Raw genomic sequence first — 22,919 nt, forward strand, 5'->3', positions numbered from 1 at the left:
AAGAGCGGCGCGAACCACTCCGGCGTCGGTCCGACCCGAAGGTGCGGAATGCTCCGCACCTCCGGGGGCTAGGCCAGCGGCGGAGGGGTTGGCACTGCGCCACCTGGCGCGAGTTGGCGCATGCGCAGACCGGCCGGCGTGTTTCCCGCGCATGCACAGGGAGGGTTCCTCTCCGCGCCGGCCATGGCGGAGCCCTACAGAGGCCGGCGCGGAAGGAAAGAGTGGCCCCACGGCACAGGCCCGCCGCGCAGATCGGTGGGCCCCGATCGCGGGCCAGGCCACCCTGCGCCCCCCCCCCCACCCCCCTCCAACCCGGGTCGGATCCCCCCGCGCACCCCCGAGGACTCACCTAGCCGGCCTACAAGCCAGGTCCCGCCGGGATGGACCATGTCCATTTCACGGCGGCGGGATTGGCCAGGAAACGACGGACGCTCGGCCCACTGGGGCCCGGAGAATTGCCAAGGGGGCCGCTGCCAACGGCCCCCGGACGGCGTGGCGTAAACCCCGCCCCTGCCCGCAAACCAGCGCCGGAGAATACGGCAGCCCGCGTCGGAGCGGCGGGGTGGGATTCGCGCCGGCCCCCAGGGATTCTCCGACCCTGCGGGGCATCGGAGAATCCCGCTGAGGGGCTTTTCACAGTAACTTCATTGCAGTGTTAATGTAAGCCCACTTGTGACAATAAAGATTATTATCACTATTAGTAGTAGTATCCACTGCATCCCGAGGCAATACAACGTAGGTACAATATTGAACAGTTTTAAAGCTCCTCCGATTGTAACTCAAACTCTGGGATTTAGAGAAGACATTTAAAGCTTGCATCTCTGGACGTGAATGTTCTTTTTTTAGTGCCAGCAGGGTCTCTGGTGCTGCTAAAGGAGGAAGTGTGGCAACATGGAGGAGCAATGGTGGTTAAAAGAGATTCAGGCTTTACACAAAGAGGAAGAAAGTTGAGTTATAAAATGGAGGGGAATTCAGAATAATGCATGACCGTGTTCCTCAAATCTGCAGTGGGTTCTGGACTTGAAGCCACAACTTTTCTTTAAATTAGCAATAAACCCCGAGAGTTCAAAAGTGAAGTCTCGAATCCAGGGGATGGTGCAGGGGAGAAGGAGGCCATTCAGCCCATTGTCAATTCATTCCATTTCCCTGCCGTCTCCCCCCTGTAGTGACCACTCCCACGCTTCATTGCAAACTGGTTGATGTGGTACATTGATCGAACCAGCGCAAAAGATGTTTTGACTGAATGCATCACACATCCCCCAAGGTTAGGTAAGGGAGCCCCCAGCATCTTCCCACCAACAGCAACGAGGTGAATGAGCAAATAGTTGACTATCGGGGCTGTTGGCTGAGGAATTAATGCTGGACAACGGAGAACACCACCCTCTGCTCCCCTTCCCAAGTGGCACTGTAGATTCCCTGATGTCTACCTAGACAACTGAAACAGGTTTGCTGCATACGAGGCCTTGCCTCCACACCAGAACACAAACCCGACGTTACGTGCTCAAGTCATGGGATGGAATGGAGCTTGAACCCACAGTAAGGTGGATTCTGCTTCCTGAGGTCCACTCCACACCCTTCAGAATCTCCATTTGAGCGCTATAGTGGGTGTTGGAATTGAAATGAGTTCAATTCCGCTTTGCCACTCCTCCATCGGTGTTGGGGGGGGGGGGGTTCAGTTACACCTTGGCCCGTGATCATTAAATGGAGGAATCCCGAGGAGTTTCTGTGCCCTCCACTGTATGGAGGTATCAGCGTAACCCCATAGCTGTTGCAGGTCAGCAAGGCCTCCGCTTTAACCCTTCAGTTGCTGTTGGCCAATCTGGGCGTGGGGCAGGAGGATTGGGGTGGGGAGGGCATTGTCAGGGCTGCTCTCATTGGCTACAGTGGCCCTGGAATAGGAAAGGGGAATTAAGCCAAGCGCGTTGCCCCAGCTTTTCAATACTCTGCTGATAGAGCCCAAATTCTGGGTGAGAGCAACGACTGGTGATGCCCCTCTTGGTGGAATAGCTTGTTGCCGTTCACCATCATGGCTCGCGTTGAGAAACTCCCAACGTAGCTTAAGTCGTGACTTTTAACATTTAAACTGCTCATGGACAAAAGAAAGTGGAGCTGGGAGGAGTTTGTAGCCTCACCAGGACAAATTAAATTGAGAGGGAACGCAGGTCGGCGTGTTGGAGAGGAACGGGTGGGTTGGTTGCTGAGGAACTTGCCCTTTATTGTTTGTCGTTACTCGGGCTAAGATTTCCCAAAGCGCTGCGGGGTCCAGGCTACACCCGCCACCCAGAGGCATTGGGCCCTGAGCTCGCCTCCTGGCCAATCAGGCCACCTGAATTTGTAAATCGCACCACGCGAGTGACACACCTCGTGGTTCACGATCCAGAAATCACCTGCATTGACAATCTGGCCCTCTGCTTCAAAGGTACTTTGTTGGCTGTTAAGTGTTTAGGAACATTCTGATGTTCTGAAAGGCGCTATATAAATGCAAGTCCTGATTTCACCCGTTAGACAATTGTGGGCAGGATCAGCATTTGGCAAATCTGCATATTAGAGTCAGTAGCTCGCCTGACTTACCCAAGGCATTGGGATCTAACCCCTTCACCTCGGAAACCGTTCAGTACTGGTCCCTACAAACGGGGACCAGTCGGGATGGCATTTGCGGGGGAGGGGGGGCTCTCCCAGGTGCTCGGAGGCCCATGGGGGTTAATCTTTGGGCAGGGAGGCCAAGACAGCCAGCCTGCAGCCTGGCATCCCAGTGGGCAAAATCTTGGAAAGGTTTATAAGAGATAGGATGTATAATCATCTGGAAAGGAATAATTTGATTAGAGATAGTCAACACGGTTTTGTGAAGGCTAGGTCGTGCCTCACAAACCTTATTGAGTTCTTTGAGAAGGTGATCAAACAGGAGGATGAGGGTAAAGCAGTTGACGTGGTGTATATGGATTTCAGTAAAGCTTTTGATAAGGTTCCGCACGGTAGGCTACTGCAGAAAATAGGGAGGCATGGGATTCAGGGTGATTTTGCAGTTTGGATCAGAAATTGGCTAGCTGGAAGAAGACAAAGGGTGGTGGTTGATGGGAAATGTTCAGACTGGAGTCCAGTTACTAGTGGTGTACCACAAGGATCTGTTTTGGGGCCACTGCTGTTTGTCATTTTTATAAATGACCTGGAGGAGGGCGTAGAAGGATGGGTGAGTAAATATGCAGATGACACTAAAGTCGGTGGAGTTGTGGACAGTGCGGAAGGATGTTACAAGTTACAGAGGGACATAGATAAGCTGCAGCGCTGGGCTGAGAGGTGGCAAATGGAGTTTAATGCAGAAAAGTGTGAAGTGATTCATTTTGGAAGGAATAACAGGAAGACAGAGTACTGGGCTAATGGTAAGATTCTTGGTAGTGTGGATGAGCAGAGAGATCTCGGTGTCCACGTACATAGATCCCTGAAAGTTGCCACCCAGGTTGATAGGGTTGTTAAGAAGGCGTATGGTGTGTTAGCTTTTATTGGTAGAGGGATTGAGTTTCGGAGCCATGAGGTCATGTTGCAGCTGTACAAAACTCTGGTGCGGCCGCATTTGGAGTATTGCGTGCAATTCTGGTCGCTGCATTATAGGAAGGATGTGGAAGCATTGGAAAGGGTGCAGAGGAGATTTACCAGAATGTTGCCTGGTATGGAGGGAAGATCTTATGAGGAAAGGCTGAAGGACTTGAGGCTGTTTTCGTTAGAGAGAAGAAGGTTAAGAGGTGACTTAATTGAGGCGTACAAGGTGATCAGAGGATTGGATAGGGTGGACAGTGACAGCCTTTTTCCTCGGATGGTGATGTCTAGCACGAGGGGACATAGCTTTAAATTGAGGGGAGATAGATATAAGACAGATGTCAGAGGTAGGTTCTTTACTCAGAGTAGTAAGGGTGTGGGATGCCCTGCCTGCAACAATAGTGGACTCGCCAACACTAAGGGCATTCAAAATGGTTATTGGATAGACATATGGACGATAAGGGAATAGTGTAGATGGGCTTTAGAGTGGTTTCACAGGTCGGCGCAACATCGAGGGCCGAAGGGCCTGTACTGCGCTGTAATGTTCTATGATATCTATCCCCTGGTAGTGCCATCTGGGCACCAACCTGGCACTGCCAACCTGGCAGTGTCAAGGTGATATTGTGCCCGCATGGGAGATCGGGCCTGGGGTTGCCCTGTCAGATGCTTTTAGCCGCCTGACCTAATATCTCCTCCTGCGACTCGCCATCATAACTCCCTTCTGTGGGACGTTTTCATTATTTAAAAGGCACGGTGTAAATATAAGTTGTTGTTGTGTTCCCATGACCACCTCTGGAGCAGTCAGGAGAAGATGGTGAGAAGGGTGACTTTGTTGACCTCGCAGCTTTGGGTTAGTCTGCAGGACAATGAGGGAGGAGAGGCTGAAGTGGAGGATGTGTCATGGATATAAAAGTGCTGGAATGGATAAATAAGCCTGGCCCTTTACCCTTCAAAGCTCCAGCTCTCTGACTTGCACAGGCTGGCGTGTCGCTGTTATCCAAGATGGCCTCATCAGTGCTAATTATCGGAGTCTGCCTGACGGTTAATTGCACATCGATGTCTCATCCTTAAGCTGATAAGCCCCCCCCCCCCTCCCTGCCCCCACCATCTAGCTGCTTTCTTCAAACCTCTTTGCCACGAAGCGCCTAATGGTGCCCTGTGACTCAGTGACTATTTCCTCCCTCTTGGTGAATTTAATACCATCTCCTTGTGAGGAATTGCAAAACTCACAGGCGCTCTTGAATCACCAACGGCAAGATGTTTAAAAAAATATATAAAACAATCCACCCCACAGATAAAATGACCGGCTAATTCTCGCACAATGCGCGGCGATGATAAAGGTGGGCCTATCCCGCATGGTAGCCTATCCCCGAGAAATTGGAAAACATCCAGTAGCAGCGGCGGCACATTCTGCAAATATTTTATGCGCAAGACCAGCTTCAGACGTGAATGACAAAAGAAACGATTGGCTGGGTCGGCAGCGTCCGAGAGCGGGGGCCCCCCTCCCTCCTCCCCAGGTGAGGGCCCGAAGTCTCGTGCTGTCCTTGCTTGGCCCGCCCGCATCATGTCACGGTTGAGGGGCGCGCCAGCGTGGAGCGGTCTGCTTCCGGCACCGGTGATGTTGGCGCGCCGTTTGCATAACCTACCCCGTTCTGTGGGCAGCAGTTTTCCATATCGCGAACCGACGCAGCTCAGCTAGCAGACCATTCGGTCCATTGTGTTGACTCTTTGGAGCTATCCCACTAATCCCTCCCCTTTCCCTCTAACCCACGTACGTTCTTTCCCCCCTCCCCCCGCTTCCAGTATTTTCGAAACCCGCCCCCCCCCCAAAAAAAAATCTAAACAAATAAATAACACAATGAAAGAGCTCCTAATTCCAAAAGGGAACACTGAGGAAATGTCTTCCGTCAGTGACGACTAGAACGTTGGGCTCACTACCACCGAGCGTAGCTGAAGAGAACAGTACAAATTGGGTGTGGGCATCCAATTGTTTGTCGCTCATCCCTCATTGCCCTTGAACTGAGTGATTTGCTCGGCCACTTCAGAGGGGATGGGTTTTTATGGCAATTGGAGAGTTTCGTGCTCACCATTACTTAAAAAAAAAAAAATTAAGGGGCAATTTAGTGTGGCCAATCCACCTAACCTGCACATCTTTGGGTTGTGGGGGTGAAACCCACGCAGACACGGGGAGAGTGGGCAAACTCCACACGGACAGTGACCCAGGGCCAGGATTCGAACCTGGGACCTCAGCGCGGCAGGCAGCAGTGCTAACCACTGTGCCACGTGCCGCCCCAGTGCTCACCATTACTGAGACCAGCTTTTCAATCCCAGATTCTATTTAAATTCCGGCTGCCCCGGTGGGATTCGAACCCTTTTCCCCAGGGCGTTAGCCTGGGCTTCTTGATTATTAGCCCAGTGGTATTGCCACGGTGGCACTGTCTCCCTGGAAAAGGGGCAGTTGGATGAGGAGATGAGGGAGAAAGACGGGTTTGATGATGGAGTTAGACGAAGAGGGGTGGAGGAGACAGTGTAGAGCACAAAGACCAGCATGGAGCCGTAGGGCCGAATGGCTTGTTTCTTCAGGTACGTAACCCAATCCCCGTTTCCTCTCCTTCGAGGTGTCTGATGCTTGCTGTAGTGTGATCTACAATTTTGATTCTTGCTGTTTAGTTCATAAGGACTCGTGGATATTTTGATTGTGCAGACGTTTGCATAATCCTTGATTGAACGAAGTTCATTGTGTTCCGTCCTTCTGTTGTCAGACTGAAGAATAATGGGTTGTTCTTGTACCCACGCACACACACACACATACACACTCATACACACCCACACCCACAGCTCTTATCCATCTAACCCCTGGGTGGGAATGCGTCAAAGCGAGGTTTTTTTTAACTGCCCATCTGCATTAACGCGGGTGCTCGCTAACCTCCCAAGCAAACGGGTTGTGTTGAGAAGTGTATGCGTGCCCGCCAGCCATCCCAGGCAACCACCCCCGGGCAGAAAGTGTGCCACAGGAGGGAATCCTGGTCAGGGGAAGGGTGGAGGGGAGGAGGCCTAGTGGCTGACTCCAATACCACTCCTGCACTTCCTGGCGTCGCAAGGAAACGCTGAAATAAATGTCAAGCCTTGCCTTTGGTGGGACTCCACCAACGTTGCTTCCTGTTCCCGGCAGTTTTGGCCTGGGAATGTGATGGGTGGGCATCACTCCCAGCCCTGCAGGCCTCAGGCTATGATAGGAGTTGGTATTGGAGTCCCACCGCACATCTAAAGGGGGATCCCTCGAGCTTTGGGCAGGTCTCCTTCCTGCCCACAGTTTAAGCAGCAGTCGGCCAGATTGGACCATGAAACCACAGGTCGTACGAGCAGAAGTAGGCCATTCGGCCCATGGAGTCTGCCCTGCCACTCAATGAGATCATGACTGATGTAAAACTATGATCATTGGTGGTGATTATGAACAGGAGCATTTGGCTGGTTTGCGCTCTGGGCGGGATGCACCCTCCGTTCACAGCTGCGGTGAATGGGAGATTTAGCTGACCGCCAAATTCTCCGCCCTCGCTAGCAGCGGGAGAATCCCGGCCTCTGCCTCTGCTGCCACACACCGAATTTGAGAGTCGAATTGTTGTACGCTCAGAATAAAGTTGGCTGACACAGCCGGGACCAGGGAGAAAACCTTGGGGCGTTGTAGTGGTGTAGTCGCTAAACTGGTAATCCAGAGACCCAGGGTAATGTTTTGGGGACCCGGGTTCGAATCCCACAACGGCAGATGGTGAAATTTAATTACTGAAACTATCTGGAATTAGAAGTCTAATGATGATCGAGAAACCTTTGCCGGTTGTCGCAAAAGCCCATCTGGCTCACTAATGATTAGTAGGGGAGGAAATCTGTTGTCCTTATCTGGTCTGGCCTACACGTGACTCCAGCCTCACAGCAGTGTGGTTGACTCTTCAAAAGGCCCTCTGAAGTGGCTGCGCAAGCCACTCAGCTCAAGGGTGATTAGGGATGGGCAACATTTTACCGTTTAATCGACAGAAGCCGTACCATTGTGGAGCGCAGACTGAGGTAGAATGTTGCAACAATTTGCATTTATATAGCACCCTTTTTGAAACGGGAGCGCTGTCAAACTGAGTGTAACACTAAGGCACGCTCAGGGGACATTGGAACTGGTGATTGTTCCATCGTGGGGTAAGGTTTTAAGGAGCAGCTTGGAAGGGGGAGAGGGAGGCGGGTAGGGAAGCAGAAAATCTGAGAAGGAAAATACTTCGTTCGGGCCTAGGCAGCGAAGGGTAGTTACTCCAATGGCGGAGCGACGGAAATGTGACGCTCAAAAGGTCAGAAAGGGAGGAGTGCAGCGATCCCGGCAGGTTGTCGGGCTGGAGGGCGGGAGGGAGTGAGGGAGAGGTGAGAAAACGGAGGATTCAGTATTCAGTGCGAGTTTTCAAACCTGAGTGATGAAACCATCCTGGGACACAAAGGGTATCAAAGAAATGCTAATACGTTGTCTGATAACCCTTGTGAGGCAGCTTGCTATGTTAGTGATTCTGTGTAAATGCCTTTTATCGTATTGAGACATTTCACTCGTTACACTATCTGTATCATTACTCACTGGCAGGCAACTGAGCTGTTCTGGCTGTTTGCCTGCTAAAATATGAGGCACCCACACCAAAATATATTCCCTTCAAATTTTATTTCCCCTGCCCCCAAAAGCCCTGGAGGTCTTTTTTCAGATGAGTTGGTAGGTTAATGACTTGTTGCACTACCCTAGACCCTCTACTGCACATGCATGTGTGTCCTCTTCCCATTCCCAAATTGTTTCACGTTTGAGGTTCGGAAAATGTGTGTGACCCAGCTCTGCACCATCGTTACAATCCAACACTCAGCAACATGCCTTTTTATTCTTTCGGAGCTGTGAACATCACTGGCCAGGCCGGTATTTATTGCCCATCCCTAATTGCCCTCGAGAAGGTGGTGGTGAGCTGCCTTCTTGAACCCGCTGCAGTCCATGAGGTGTAGGTACACCCACCGTGCTGTTTGGGAGGGAGTTCCAGGATTTTGACCCAGCGACAGTGAAGGAACGGCCCATACATTTCCAAGTCAGGATGGTGTGTGACTCGGAGGGGAACTTGCAAAGGGGATAGTGTTCCCATGTGCCCGCTGTCCTTAGATGGTAGAGGTCGTGGGTTTAGAAAGCGCTGTCGAGGGGGCCTTGGTGAGTTGCAGCAGTGCATCCTGTAGATGGTGTGCATTTGGGGCCCTCCCAACTCTTGGATTGTCGCGGGAAGGAGTGCGTCACGCTCGGGTGAGGTGCTGCTGGTCGCAGCTATGCCGGTCGGAGAAATTTGGGTGACGGTTTGGGAAAATTAGATGATGCTTAAAACCCCTTTTGCACTGGCGAAAATGTCCATGCACTCAAATAAGTTCACAGACGACTGCGATTAGTGCTCTGATACCTTAAGCCAGCTGGCCGCCATCTACCTAAAAGCCGACTGCAGTAACTGACTCCGCGGAGGAACTGCAGGCTTCCTGCTATTGAGAATTTCACACACATTTGTAACCTGACCCTTTCTTTTTATCCTTGTTCACTTTTGAGGCTGGAATTCCTCGGCCAACCGTTGCAACAAGTGCCAAAAGGACCTGTAAAATTCGGTGTGTCATTGTGGCAGCTACAGTGGAGGGATTAGGACTTTACACTAATGCTACTTACTTACTGGGTCATGTAGCTCCTGTCAGATATGGGAAGAAATTAATTGAATGTGAAGACATTGATGCCTGTTACTCCTGCTTGCATTGCAGCCTTGCGGAGATGAGTTGAGTGTATCTATAGCCTGAGCTGTTTGTCATCCACCCTAAAGCATCTGGTACCCAGGTATGTTACGAGTGCATCAACCATCTGCCAAGCTGCAAGCATGTCAGCCTCCCTGTCTACACCCCCCACAACCCCCCACCCCGTAAAAGAACCAGACATGGTCCACTAACCCCTGGCATCGCCATGTGATAAATATCGACATGACGACAGTGGATATATACCACTTGAATTGTCAACAGTGTTTGGAATGGGGGGGGGTCTGTGAGGAAGGTGCCAGTGACTGTGAGTATGGAACGGTTCTTGTACGCTTGCTTGTTCGGTTTTAAGCGCAGAGAGTTTTGGAAGAGGATTTGTGTGTTTCTGAATTCTTAAGTAGCTTATTTTCGGATACCCCGTGCAGGATATCCTTGACAAATGAACTGCAGACCAGTCCAGCGTGCCCGACGCAGGCTCATATCCTGCACAGTTCAAGGGTCGCACTGACAAACCTTGTGACCTCTCGAGAGGTTCCACGAGAGAGAGAGAGGGAGCGGGAGAGGGAGGGAGCGGGAGAGAGAGGGAGGAGGGAACATTGTGTTGTGCGGGCAAATGTGCTGGGTGAGAAGGTGAAAAGTTGCCTCTTTCCATTTGAACTGCAGCATGATGCAAATGGATTCTTAAACGAGACTGTGGCTGCTTTAATTAATAGCTACAGATTGTGCCTGTGACGTTATTTGCTGCACAAGCACTAATCCTGGGCTATGCAACCGGGAAAAATAGGAACCTCTCCTTTTGAGCTAGTTGCTCTTGGCTGCAGCATGAATTTTCAGAAAGCTCTACTGTGGAACATGTTAAAAGTTGGATGACAGTCTCTGCAGGAGATAGGGGTCGGACTGGTTTCCCTGGTTCAATCTCCCCACCCCTTTTCACTGTTTTCAGGTTTGTGGCTGTGTTTGTACTTCTGCTAAGGGATCCCGGAAAAGAGACGCCAAACCCATACACCTCCTGAGAGGAATTCTCCTCTTGTTTCATACTGCCTGCCCTTCCTAATCCCATTCAGAAGGCAGGGATCCCCTTTGCTTCAAGTGATGGGGAGACATGTTTAGACTTGGCAGAGAAAAGCCCAACAGCTCCCAGAATAAAGAACGCGGGGGGCTTCACGATGGCAAAGGACAGAGGGGCAGGATTCTCCGGTCCCCCAGCCTCCTTATATCCCCCCCCCCCCCAACAGCGAGACTCTCCGTTCCCGCAGCCGGACAATGGCGTTCCCCATTGTTGCCACCCCACGCCGTCGGGGGGGGGAGGGGGGGGGGAGGGGGGGGGGGGGGTCCCGCCGATGGAGAATTCCGCTGCAGGTCTGTTATCTGCCTCCGGGGGAGCCATTCGGACCCTGTTTGCCATCAGCTGTGCTCCCCTTAAACAGCCGAGCAAAAACCTCCTGATTGCGGTTGTTGGCATTTCGGCAGCGAGCTCGCAAGGACGGCCGCATGCGAGGGTTTGGTCTTCCTGAACCGTCAGCGCAAGTCCAGCTGTCGGGAGACTAAAACTCAAAGAGGAGCGAGCGTTCCCAGAATTTTATTTATTTTTCTACCGCGGGACAATCCTTCGTCAATGTGGAATGCCATATTGTGAAGTTTACAGATCCCGACCCCATTGTGTGGCGCGTTTTCATCTCTGGATGGCTACCCTGCCATCCGGAAAGTAAATTCAATTAGATTTCAAAAGGAGCGGAGCCAGCAAGGGCAATCCATGCTGCCTTGTATGATGAGGGAGACTGTAACTGAAGTCTTGGTTGCCTCTCCTGTATTCAGTGCACGGTACGCTCACCTATTCAGAGCACAGCAAGTTGCCATGGCAACCCTTCCCCTGCTCTCAGGTAAGTCGGGCCCGGCTCCGATTTCCTCAGTATCATTCTCGGTGCCTGTAACGTAACTGAAGCCAAAGGAAGATTGGGGCTTGGCCATTACATTGTTCGGCCATAATAGTGGGAGGGAGCTGGGGAGGTGGGCATTCTGGTAAACTAGGCAGTGCAGTAAGGGATCACAAAGCTGTTTAACCAGGAGAGCGTGAAAGTACGGTCATTCAGATAGAGAGATCATTCTTCTAATTAAAATAACCCGCTTTCAGGGACTCCAGTGACACCGCTATTTTCTCTTTTCCACGCCCTGGAATGCGCACCCACAGGCACATTCCTCCCCATTGTCTGAAAGCTGTTGATGGCCCCCTAAACTTGCCTTTGAAGAATTGAGAGGTGTTGGGAAGGAAGTCAGTTGCCAGAGCACGACATTCCAATGGGGCAATGTACAGCAGAGAACAGGCCCTTCGGCCCTCGATGTTGTGCCGAGCATTGTCCGAAACCAAGATCAAGCTATCCCACTCCCTGTCATTCTGGCATGCTCCATGTGGCTATCCAATAACCGCTTGAAAGTTCCTAAAATGTCCGACTCCACTATCACAGCAGGCAGTCCATTCCACATCCTAACCACTCTCTGAGTAAAGAACCTACCTCTGACATCCCCCCTATATCGCCCACACTGAACCTTATAGTTATGCCCCCTTGTAACAGCTACATCCACCCGAGGAAATAGTCTCTGAACGTCCACTCTATCTATCCCCCTCATCATCTTATAAACCTCTATTAAGTCGCCTCTCACCCTCCTCCGCTCCAAATAGAAAAGCCCTAGCTCCCTCAACCTTTCCTCATAAGACCTGTCCTGCAAACCAGGAAGCATCCTGGTAAATCTCCTTTGCACCCTTTCCAATGCTTGCACATCCTTCCTATAGTGAGGTGACCAGAACTGCACACACTACTCTAAATGTGGTCTCACCAGGGTCATGTACAGTTGCAGCATAACCCCGCGGCTCTTAAACTCAAGCTCCCTGTTAATAAACGCTAACATTCTATAGGCCTTCTTCACGGCTCTATCCACTTGAGTGGCAACCTTCAGAGATCTGTGGACATGAACCCCAAGATCTCTCTGTTCCTCCACATTCCTCAGAACCCTGCCGTTGACCCTGTAATCCGCATTCAAATTGTTTCTACCAAAATGAATCACCTCGCACTTATCAGGGTTAAATTCCATCTGCCATATTCTGGGCCAGCTCTGCATCCTATCAATGTCTCGTTGCAGCCTACAACAGCCCTCCACCTCATCCACTACCCCACCAATCTTGGTGTCATCAGCAAATTTACTGACTCACCCTTCAGCCCCCTCCTCCAAGTGATTGATAAAAATCACAGATAGCAGAGGACCCAGCACTGATCCCTGTGGTACACTGCTGGTAACTGGTCTCCAGTCTGAAAATGTTCCATCCACCATTCTATGTGATAGCCAGTTATTTATCCAATTGGCCAAATTTCCCTCTATCCCACACCTCCTTACTTTCTTCATAAGCTGACCATGGGGAACCTTATGAAACGCCTTACTAAAATCCATGTATACGACATCAACTGCTCTACCTTCATCCACACTTAGTTACCTCATCAAAGAATTCAATCAAATTTGTGAGGCAAGACTTCCCCTTCACAAATCCGTGTTGACTATCCCGGGCATCTTTCCAAATGGTCATAAATGGCGACTAGGGGCTTTTCACAGTAACTTCATTTGAAGCCTACTTGTGACAATAAGAGATTTTCATCTCATTTCATTTCAAATCCTATCCTTCAGGACCATTTCCATTAACTTACCACCGAAGTAAGACTAACCGGCCTATAATTACCAGGGTCATTCCTATTCCCTTTCTTAAACAGAGGAACAACATTCACCACTCTCCAGTCCTCTGGCACAATCCCCGTGGACAGTGAGGACCCAAAGATCAAAGCCATAGGCTCTGCAATCTCATCCCTTGCCTCCCAAAGAATCCTTGGATATATCCCATCTGGCCCAGGGGATTTGTCAACCCTTTTTTTCAAAATTGCTAATACAGCCTTCCTCAGAACATCTACCTCCTCCAGCCTATCCGGCTGTATCACACTCTCATCCTCAAAAACATGGCCCCTCTCCTTGGTGAACACTGAAGAAAAGTAATCATTCAACGCCTCTCCTATTTCTTCTGACTCCATGCACAAGTTCCCACTACTGTCCTTGACCGGCTCTAACCTCACCCTGGTCATTCTTTTATTTCTCACATAAGAGTAAAAAGCCTTGGGGTTTTCCTTGATCCGACCCACCAAGGACTTCTCATGCCCCCTCCTAGCACTCCTAAGCCCTTTTTTTAGCTCATTCCTTGCTACCTTGTAACCCTCAAGCGACTCAACTGAACCTTGTTTTCTCATCCTTACATACGCTTCCTTTTTCCTCTTGACAAGACATTCAACCTCTTTTGTGCACACACTGTACAAAAACTGCCCCATTCGAACTGTTCGACCTATAGAGGTTCCAATCAATATTTGGAAAGTTAAAGTCACCCATGACAACTACCCTGAGACCTCCACACCTATCCATAATCTGTTTTGCAATTTCTTCCTCCACATCTTTATTACTATTTGGGGGCCTATAGAAAACTCCTAACAGCGTGACTGCTCCTTTCCTATTTCTAACTTCGGCCCATATTACCTCAGTAGGCAGATCCCCTTCGAACTGCCTTTCTGCAGCCGTTAAACTATCCTTGATTAACAATGCTACTCCTCCACCTCTTTTACCACCTTCCCTACTCTTACTGAAACATCTATACCCCGGAACGTCCAACAACATTCCTGTCCCTGTTCTAACCATGCCTCCGTAATGGCCGCAACATCGTAGTCCCAAGTACCAATCCACGCTCCAAGTTCACCTTCCTTATTCCGGATGCTCCTTGCATTGAAGTAGACACACTTCAACCCACCTTTCTGTCTGCCGGTACACTCCTGCGACCTTGATACCCTCCTCAGTACCTCAGTACTCTCGACACTGGCTTCTGGACTACAGCTCGTTTACCCACCCCCCTGACAAATTAGTTTAAACTCCCCCGAAGAGCCGTAGCAAATTTCCCTCCCAGGATATTGTTTGAAAGAAGGAGAGAATTTGTGGTGGTGCCTTTAGCTACCTGGGCCCCAAGCATTGGAATCTCCTTCCTAAACCTCTCCAACTCTCTCTCTCCTTTTTAGACACTTCTTGAAACCTATCGCTCTCACCAAGCCTTTGGTCATCTGACCTGACCTAATGAGCGGGATTCTCCGGTGCCCCAGCCGACTGTTTCCCGGCAGCGGGATTTTCTCTTCCTGCCACTTATTAATGGGAATTCCTAATGAAGCCACCCTACGCTGCCGGGAAACCTGCGGGCGGGGGTGCGCTGCCAGTGGAAAGAGAGGACCCCGACGGCTGGAGAATTCCAGCCAATATCTCCATGTCTGACTTGACAGGAGAGGAAGGTGAAGTGTTTTGGTAATGTTTGGCAATGTGAACGGTGCTATATAAATACCAAGTTGTTGTTGTGAGCAACCCCCACCGCTCCAAGAGATATTGGCCGAAGTTCTCTGACCATTCCCCACGGCGGGATCATCTGGTAGATCTAGCTGGCTGCCAATGGTGGGTCATGTCCACACCACCGCAAAACACTAACTATACACAGTTACTGTTGAGAGTGTTGTTTATACAGCGCATTTCATGAGCTCAGACACCCAGAAGTGTCAGGAAGCTAATAAGTCTCTGCTGTAATATTGCTCACAGTAATTTCCCAAAAAAAACGATTGTGAGATGATCTGATGTTGATAGAGGGATCCAGAGCATGAGGACTACATTCCCCCATGAGACCATGAGCAGGATGCAAACAACAGCAACAACAACTCATTCCTCTTCAAATGCTGCCACAGGATCTTCTTCATCCTTCTAAGCAGGCAGACGGGGGATGGTTTCTTCACCGCTTCATTCGATGCAGCCGGCGTAAATTGGACTGGGAGAAGCGCGGAGGAAATCTCTGGTGATATTCCTTCATGTCATGGTATCTACAAGTAGAAAGGCCATCTTATCCGCAGAATCCCTACAGTGGAATTCGGCCCAATGGGTCTGCACCGACCCTCTGAAAGAGGACCCAATCTCAGGCCCACTCTCACACCCTATCCCAGTAACCCCACCTAACCTGCACATCTGTGGACTTTGGGAGGAAACCGGAGCGCCCAGAAGAAACCCACGCAGACATGGGGAGAACTTCGAGGTGGGGCAAGATAAAAGTAAATATCTGTTTGGATTCAGTCTTGATTTGTACTTGGAGATGACGGCTGACACCTTTTTTGTTTTGCCTTTTAAATTGCCAGCCTGTCCACTGTGACTCTGTGCAGTCAACCAACGGACTGCTGGCACAAGCTCCCTGTGGTAGAGCTGAGTTCTGCCGCAGCATCTGGATAGAGTTTCACACCGTGCTACCCTGTCAGGGGTGGAGTCTTGTCCGGCGAAGAGACGGCGGCTCCACACACCGTCCTGCTTCTCGCTCATTTCATCCGCCATTCCCTCTCGTGCGAAACGAGCCTAGTCTGCCTCAAGTGGATTTTACTCTTGGTGCTGCAGTGTGTTTCTGATGCCCAACGCTCTTTTGTGAACGGGTGGTTTCTCCTGGGAACCCTGCCAGCTTGGGGGTTAAAACAACGTTTTTTTTCTCTTGAGCTGTCGGGGCTTTGCCTGAAGGCTGACTCCTAATAATAATAATAATAATCGCTTATTGTCACAAGCAGGCTTCAATGAAGTTACGGTGAAAAGCCCCTCGTCGCCACATTCTGGCCCGAGGGAACAATAGCCATAGGGTTCCTGTTCTTGATCGCTGTCCGTCAGCCGTGCCCCTGTGGGTAGCTCTCTTGCCTCTGAGTCAGAGTGGGCTCCAGTTCCACTCCAGAGACTGGAGGATAATATCCCAGGCCGACATTCCAGTGAGGTACTTGGGGAGAGTCGGACTGTTGGATGCACCTTGAACACAACAGAGATTACACTTCAGAAACGATTTAATTGGCTGCAAGATGCTTTGACATGCCCAGGTTGATATAAAAGCTCATAATTGGATATGGGGTGGCATTCTCCGGTCCCCCAGCCACGTGTTACGTGGTGTGACGCCGTTCGCTGGCTGTGGTATTCCCTACTCCCGCTGCTTGTCAATGGGATTTCCCGTTGCCGCTGGGAAACCCCCGGGCGGGGGCTTGCTGCCGGCGGGAAGAGAGAATCCCAACCTCTGGAGAATTCCGGCTCATGTTTCTGACATGACCTGGATGGAGTGCTTCCTGAGGTCACATTGAGTGGGCTGCACAGGCTGGACGCTGACAGTGGTGGGGATCTCGGAAGGAAGCTGCCTTACATCAGCTACTCACCACTTCTGGCTGAAGACACGGGCAGACATTTTCAGCCTGGTCCCCAGCACCCGACTGCTGTCCTGCACCATGGCTGAAGTTGGGGATGTTCTGGCAACTGCCTCGTCCTGTTAGTGACTCTCTTTCCCGTCACCATTCACAGCCAGATGCAAGGAGACAAAAATATAGCAGCCGGAGTAGACCAGATGGCCTGCCAATCCGCCTCTGCCATTCTCTACGATCATGGCTGATCTTGGGCTTGAACAATGACGCCCGCTCCCCAGATCCCCCGAGAGCTCAAAAATCTATCTGAATCTTGAACATATTAAACGGATGGAGCATCTGGAACACTTTGAGGTCAAGAATTCCAAACACTCCCAACTCTAAGAATGAAGTAATTTCTCCTCCGCTTAGTGCTAAGTGATAGGCCCTTTATTCTGAGACTCTGCCTCCTGCTGACTTTTAGATTTCCTGACCAGTCGAAATAATCTTCCGGTGTCCACCCTGTCAAGCCCCTCCAGAATCTTGTACGCCTCAGTGAGATCTGATTGTCGTCCCACCCGCCTCGTTCTTCTAACTTCAATGGAATATGGGTCCACTTTACTTGGCCTCGATCGTGGGACAAGTCCCTCATCCCGGGGACCAATTGAAATGAGCTGCGTCGCCTCCCAGTATGTTCTACTGTGGAGATGGGGTCGGCCGGGCTGCCGAGCTTGGCCCTAGGCCGTTGGCTTTGAGGGCTGCTTCGTTGTCGGTACTGTTTTGCCGTTGTGCGGGTTGGCGCCCATTTTAACGCATGCCTGGCGCTGCGGCTGGCAATGTCAGGAGGTGGGGATTGATGTTTTATACACATTTTGATGTATGTAATCTTTCCATCTCTGTTTGAGAAGTGAAGTAAAGTACTTCATGGAAATAAAAGGAGGGAGGGAGCGCCGAATTCCCTCCACCCTCCACCAAACAACCTTAACTCACGAAAGGTCAGGGGCAGTGTGTAAATAATCCTTTTCTTTCTTAATTGGCAGCTGAGCTGGAAGTGAGGCACCGTTCGCAGCTCCTCCTGGGTTTCCAACGCGGTCAGGGGAGTTGAAAGAAAGCCGGTACAGGAAAGTGATTCGACACTAAGCCCCTTGTGTTCCTCTCTTGTCAACGTTCAACAGACGCTGAAACTCGAGGTGTTGAACTCGGGCACCTTTCCTGAAGTTGCATTTCAGGTTTGGCTGCCGAAACAGAGGCCTTTGTCTTCTCAACCCGAATTAAAGCAACAAACCAACTGCTTTGGCAGGTTTCTGCTACAGGCTGGGGTGGGGGGTTGGAGGGGTGATGGAGTGTAGGTGGGGGGCAGGGGACGGTTGGGTGGGTGTGCGTGGGAACGTGTTGTTGCACCTGAGTATTGCCGAACATTTTTCAGCTTTAAAATGCTGGAGGAAATGATGGCTGGGAGTGACGATCATCTGTTGGCTTCTGCAACAAAATACACTTGGCATAAGGCCTGGTATGTCAGGTGCGGCGGAACGGAGCATATTCCATTCTGGACACCATCATCAGCATCAAGTCTTCCCCCTCAGGTGTATTGCAGTTGAATAGAGAATGCGCCCCCCCCCCCTCCCCACCCAGCCCCCGCGGAGGGCCCCTCCACCCAACGATGCACTGCAGCACGAGAAGACCACGGTCACCGTGTGCTCTCTCACAGCGCGGTTATCTTTTTGTCATCCGGGCCTGTAGTGAGGCTGTCCGCAAGCTAATTCTCCAAAGGGCCTTCACACTCGCCCGAAAGGCGGCTTTCTTGTGCTATCATGATAATCATAATCTTTATTATTGTCACAAACAGGCTAACATTAAAAAAAATAAATAAATTTAGAGTTCCCAATTCTTTTAATTTCCAATTAAGGGGCAATTTAGCGTGGCCAATCCACCTAACCTGCACATCTTTGGGTTGTGGGGATGAAACCCACGCAGACACGGTGGGGGGGGGGAATGTGCAAACTCCACACGGACGGTGGCCCGCGGCCCAGAACGAGTAGGTTTCCTTTTACACCGCAATGACGTTACTGTGAAAAGCCCCCAGTCGCCACAGTCCGGCACCTGTTTGGGTACACAGAGGGAGAATTCAGAATGTCCAATTCACCTATCTTTCGGGACATGTGGGAGGAAACTGGAGCTCCCGAAGGAAACCCACGCAGACACTGGGAGAATGTGTAGACTTCGCACCGACGGTGACCCGAACCGGGGACCCAGGCGCTGTGAAGCAACAGTGCTAACCAGTTAAAAGCTTTGTTGAAACACTGCTCTACCCACGGTCCTGCTGACTGGGTCAATGGTGGGATGGGGATTGCTGGAATTTGACGGGAGTGTAAAATTCGTTTTTTTAAATATAGGGCAGCATGGGGGTGCAATGGGTTAGCCCTGCTGCCTCACGGCGCCGAAGTCCCAGGTTCGATCCCGGCTCTGGGTCACTGTCCGTGTGGAGTTTGCACATTCTCCCCGTGTTTGCGTGGTTGCATCCGATTGCATAATTAACGAGGGCGGGGCTGGAAGATTCTGCGTGTTTTCCCCACCAGCCACCCCAGCAGCAAGCGTTCCCACCCCCGCCACTGAATTTAGCCCCAGGGGGGAGACCTTTGCTCAGAGTCTTCGTTTAAACATAATTCCTGTAGATAAGGGATTGATTCTAGTCTCCTTCAACTGTCATGGGTTGTTCTATCTAAGGGTGTGGCTATGATGCTTTATCACAGACTGTGAAAAGAGGAGGCCTCATTGTATGCCTGAGCGTCCTGTCAGAGTAATAACGTCGAATGATTTTTACCAAAAATGTTTTTAATCCATTCTTAAAGTTACAGAGCCAATGCGCAGAAGGGACAGGGCAAACCCTTGATCCATCTCATTGCTTGCTCCAAAAAACAATTCAAATTCAACTTGAAGCCAATTCATGGTCTCCACAAGAGAGACAAACAAGACCCAAGCTGACCAGAAACATCATTGTGCCTCCTCTTGGACACGATCTGACGCTTGATCTTAGATCTGGGATTACTGGGATCTATCCCCACTTTCTCATAGCAACCCCACCAGGAGTGCCGCAGAGGCCAGAGGATTCCGCATGGCTCCAGCTTCCAGCCATTACTGGGCATTTACAGCAACCTGGTTGTCGGCCTTCAAACGTTTCTCCCCCTCCCCTCCCCCCACACCAAGGCCTTGATGGGCCGAACGGCACCAGAGGTTAGGGAAGCTGATTCTGTAAATAATTTTAAAAGGGGGTTTGGCGTGTGTGTGAGAGACAGAGCGAGTTTGAAAACCGCTTATTGTCACAAGTAGGCTTCAAATGAAGTTACTGTGAAAAGCCCCTAGTCGCCACATTCCAGCACCTGTGCGGGGAGGCTGGTACGGGAATTGAACCGTGCTCCTGGCCTGCCTTGGTCTGCTTTAAAAGCCAGCGATTTAGCCCTGTGCTAAACGAGTTTGTGTGTGTGTGTGTGACAGACAGAGCAAATTTGTGCGTGTGTGAGACAGAGCGAGTTTGTGTGTGTGTGAGAGCGAGAGAGCGAATTTGTGTGTGTGAGACAGAGCGAGTTTGTGTGTGTGAGAGAGACAGAGCGAATTTGTGTGTGAGACAGCGAGTTTGTGTGTGAGAGAGAGAGACAGAGCGAATTTGTGTGTGTGTGAGACAGAGCGAGTTTGTGTGTGTGAGAGAGAGACAGAGCGAATTTGTGTGTGTGTGAGACAGAGCGAGTTTGTGTGTGTGAGAGAGAGACAGAGCGAATTTGTGCGTGAGACAGCGAGTTTGTATGTGTGAGAGAGACGGAGCGAATTTGTGTGTGTGTGAGACAGAGCGAATTTGTGTGTGTGAGACAGAGCGAATTTGTGTGTGTGAGACAGAGCGTGTTTGTGTATGTGTGTGTACGTGTTTGAGACGGGGAGTGATAGAGTGAGCATGTGTAAATTTAGAGTACCCAATTATTTCTTTCTTTCCAGTCAAGGGGCAATTTAGAGTGGCCACTCCACCAGCCCTGCACATCTTTGGGTTGTGGGGGTGAGACCCACGGAGACACGGGGAGAATGTGCAAACTCCACACGGACAGTGACCCGGGGCTGGTCCTCGGTGCCATGAGGCGACTGAGTTAACCACTGTGCCACCATGCCGTCCTTGCGACAGAAAGGCGTTTGTGTAATCTACACTGTGTAATATCTGTCATGCTGTTTGTGTCAGCTGGTGTAAAGTGTGCATAATGTCAACTGAATTGCAGGTAGTATCAATGTCAGTGAAACTCCGAGTAACTTTCTGCATTCCACAGAGAGACCAGCAACTTGTGTGTGTGTGTTTGTGTGCGTGTCTTTGTAGCACCCTCTGCCAGGGACCCCTCCCACGGACCCGGGATTACCCCTGCCCCTTGTACAGGTAGCTCACCCCCCCTCTGCCTGGGCAGCACTCAGCCCCCCCCCCCCCCCCCCCCCCCCCCCCGCGCTTGGGATCACCATCCCCTGCCCAGGTAGCACCCGCCCCCTGTCAGTGATAGCACAACCCCCCTGCCCAGGTAGCACCCTCCCCCTGTCAGTGATAGCACAACCCCCCTGCCCAGGTAGCACCCTCCCCCTGTCAGTGATAGCACAACCCCCCTGCCCGGGTAGAACCCCCTCTGCCAGGCTGAGGTACCCTCAATGATGACACTTAGAGATTAAACTGTAAAGAAGGCTTTATTAGACTAATAACTATGCTAGAGCTAGAGACGAGAGCTGACTGTTACAGACCATGAGGCAGCCCTTTATGTATGGCTCCCAGATGGGCGGAGCCAGAGGCGGAGTCCCCAGGGTTCCAAGCCCGGTCTTAAAGGGGACATCACCTTACATGATGATAAGGCAGTAACCGTTCATCACACTGGCTAACGCCTCTGCCTGGCTAACACCTCTGCCTGGCTAACGCCTCTGCCTGGCTAACGCCTCTGCCTGGGTGGCACCACCTGCCCACGGGCAGCATCCCCCCCCCCTGCATGGTGCCTAAAGTCTGCTTCTGGAGTTTTCTCTCACCTGATTTGAGCAGGGCGATGGGACACGAGCAGCTAAATTAGTTTATGACAATATTTACCTAAGAGCAGCTTTAATATATTTGTCATTTCGATGAAGAATTGCAGTCACTGCAGCTGTTCCACCTCCTGCCGACTGATGGAATCCATACAGAAGAGACTTCTGTAATGTCCGCATCATATCAAAGAAAGGGTTGAGATTTTATTCAATACTTTTTATGTCGAGTCTAAGTATAGATGAGCCGAATTATTAAAATAGGGATTGTGATGAACGGTTACTGTAACACTGTACCCTTGTCATCATGTAAGGTGATGTCCCCTTTAAGACCGGGCTTGGAACCCTGGGGAACTCCGCCTCCGGCTCCGCCCATCTGGGAGCTGTATATAAGGGGCCGCCTTATGGGCGGTGTAGCTGTTAGCACACGTCTCAGCTCTAGTCTAGTTCTTAGTTTATTAAAGCCTTCTTTACCGTTTACACTCTAAGCGTCGTTATTGAGGGTATCACAGGGATGCTGCCCCTGACTAGCGAACAAACAGCTCCCTGTCACTCTCTGCTCCGTGGGACCGTGCAATTTCTTTCTTCCCTTCGCTTCTCTTTCGTTCCCTTCATTCCTCCACGGGATGTGGGGATCACTGGCAAGGCCAACGTTTGTCACTCTTGAACCTTGCGGCTTGCTTGGCTGTTTCGGAGGGCCGTTTGTTGTGGGTCTGAAGTCGCGCTAGGCCCGACGAAGGCAAGGACACCAGGTTCCCTTTTGTTAGTGAGTCAGCTGGGTCTTCCCAGCCATCGGTGAGAGTGTCGTGGTCACTGAGACTAGTTTTCAATTCCAGACTCACTAACCAATTTTTTTTTCTTCTTAAATTTAGCGTACCCAATTCATTTTTTCCAATTAAGGGGCGATTTAGTGTGGCCAATCCACCTAACCTGCACATCTTTGGGTTGTGGGGGGTGAAACCCACGCAAACATGGGGAGAATGTGCAAACTCCACACGGAAAGTGACCCAGAGCTGGGACCGAACCTGGGACCTCAGTGCCGTGAGGCAGCAGGGCTAACCCACTGCGCCACCGTGCTGTCCCTGGAGAATGGGACTTGATCAGACCAAAACTGCCAGAGGCCATTTCCTTTAAACATCGAGTCGGTACCAAGTTCAGGCAGCAACATTGTAAGATGAGCGGACGGCTTCGGATGGTTGTGGTTAGGGGGGGGTGACTTACTCTTTTAAAAAAAATTTAGAGTACCCAATTAATTTTTACCAATTAAGGGGCAATTTAGCATGGCCAATCCTCCTAACCTGCACATCTTTGGGTTGTGGGGTGAAGCGCACGCAAACACGGGAGAATGTG

At 50.9% G+C, this 22,919-nt stretch overlaps 1 protein-coding gene across 3 annotated transcripts in view; it reads left to right on the top strand.

Moving 5' to 3' along the window:
- The first annotated feature begins 9,190 nt into the window (after window positions 1-9,190).
- rreb1a (ras responsive element binding protein 1a) overlaps window positions 9,191-22,919 on the top strand; it is a 196,123-nt gene continuing 182,394 nt past the window's right edge. For 2 of the 3 annotated variants that reach the window (XM_072510027.1, XM_072510026.1), the window contains exon 1: window positions 9,191-9,394. The gene's annotated coding sequence lies outside the window, so the exon portion shown is untranslated. The remainder of the gene's footprint in view (window positions 9,395-22,919) is intronic. The other variant, XM_072510025.1, reaches the window with a different exon arrangement.

The sequence above is a fragment of the Scyliorhinus torazame genome, chromosome 6, assembly GCF_047496885.1.
Source record: "Scyliorhinus torazame isolate Kashiwa2021f chromosome 6, sScyTor2.1, whole genome shotgun sequence".
NCBI classification, from domain to species: Eukaryota; Metazoa; Chordata; class Chondrichthyes; order Carcharhiniformes; family Scyliorhinidae; genus Scyliorhinus; species Scyliorhinus torazame.